Raw genomic sequence first — 1,679 nt, forward strand, 5'->3', positions numbered from 1 at the left:
GTCTCATCCTTCTAGCGTAGTTGACCAAACCTTTAGGCAGGCTATGTTAGGAGAAACCAAAACTAATTTTTCTATACATCTCAAGTTGATGCATGCCTTAGTCATTAGAAGAAATGAGAATGGGAAAGTTTGGACCCCCCCCATTTAAATGAATCATCACTTATGGATTTGTGGAACCCTCAGAGTCAAGGTCTCTGTGCTTCTGGCTGTCTGAAGTGAGAGCCTCCTAATACATACTCTAGAGTCTTGGATCATGAATAATACTGGATTTAATATTAACATGTGAAAGTAACTGGGGCAAGAAGAGATCTTATTTCCTGATATTCAGCACTGCTACAATGATATATTTTAATATATCTTTTCCACTGGCTTTTGCTTGGGGGTACTTGAAATATTGCAATCTGAACCCATATTTGTATGTGTGTTTGTACAAATTTATTGCCTAAATAAAACTATAGTAAACATTTCTTGGGCACAGGAAAATGAAGACTCATATTTAAACAAGGCAGCATATTGTGGTTGTCATATTAAATTTATGACCTCATTATCAAAGATGTTGTTGGTTACAATATGATGATAATTGGCTCTTAAGCAACATCTCACATGTGACCCAAGATACCTTACTATTAGCACAAATGGAATAACTGCAATCATAATGATTCAGATGACACTGGCTCTTATCTCACCCATTCCAGCAGGACTTCACCCTGTAGAATATTCCTGGGAATCCCCGAGGCATCTACCATGTGCTCATAAATTAACACTCTCTAGCCTGCTGCTGCTACTGCTTTGCCATCTCTGCAGGGTATCCTGCTGTCTCCTGTTGGGCCCCAGTGACATGTGTCTGAGTCCTGTGTCATGACATTGCACCTGATGCTCCAGAGTTTTCACAGAGCCAGAGCTGTGTGGCATCTGTGAGGTAAAGAAGAATGCCCTCTCATCATAGAGCTGGGTGTTGGTGTTGGGCTCAGTGGAGTGGTCACAGAGCTCTATGTGCCCAAGCTTACCAGCAGAGCTCTTTTCTTTTTGTGGCACTTTTCTCCATAGGACCCAGGAATGGGTCCACTGGAGAGTGGGCCTGGGGAGTGTCATCATCATTATTATTATAGTCTCTCAGCAATTACTGAGCATTTGTTGTGTGCTTAGCAATGTGATGAGCCCTTAATAGTTATTCTTTAAGGCTTATGCTTCAAGCTCTAAAACAGAATTCTTTTAATTCTGTGGAGAGTCTATTCTATTATTATTTCTGTTTTACAGAAGAGGAAACTGAGGCTTCAGAGGTTAAATAATTTGCTCAATGTTATTCAGATATCACTGACAGTCTGACCTCAAAGCCCACTATCTTAATCACTAAATCCAAATGACTGACACTATACTGTCCTCAGCATCATTTCCAGCCTCTAATAACCAACGCTTCTCTATTGCATAAATTCATGGTGCCTGATTTCTTCCTTGTAGGGCAAGTTTTGTTTTTTTTTTTGCACCTGGATCTTTGGTCTTCTAGCAAATATAGTCAGGTTCTTTCACAAATTCACCAGACATATACAAATTTATATAAATTTAGCAATAATATAGCACATTTTTTCTCCTCTGAAGGTACTTCAGTAAGTGAATTGACTTATTCTCAACTACATCTCTGTAATTCATGATTTAGGTTCAAATTGGGCCACTTACCACTA

The sequence above is a fragment of the Carlito syrichta genome, unplaced genomic scaffold (assembly GCF_000164805.1).
Source record: "Carlito syrichta isolate Samal-C Ts95f unplaced genomic scaffold, Tarsius_syrichta-2.0.1 Scaffold316017, whole genome shotgun sequence".
NCBI classification, from domain to species: Eukaryota; Metazoa; Chordata; class Mammalia; order Primates; family Tarsiidae; genus Carlito; species Carlito syrichta.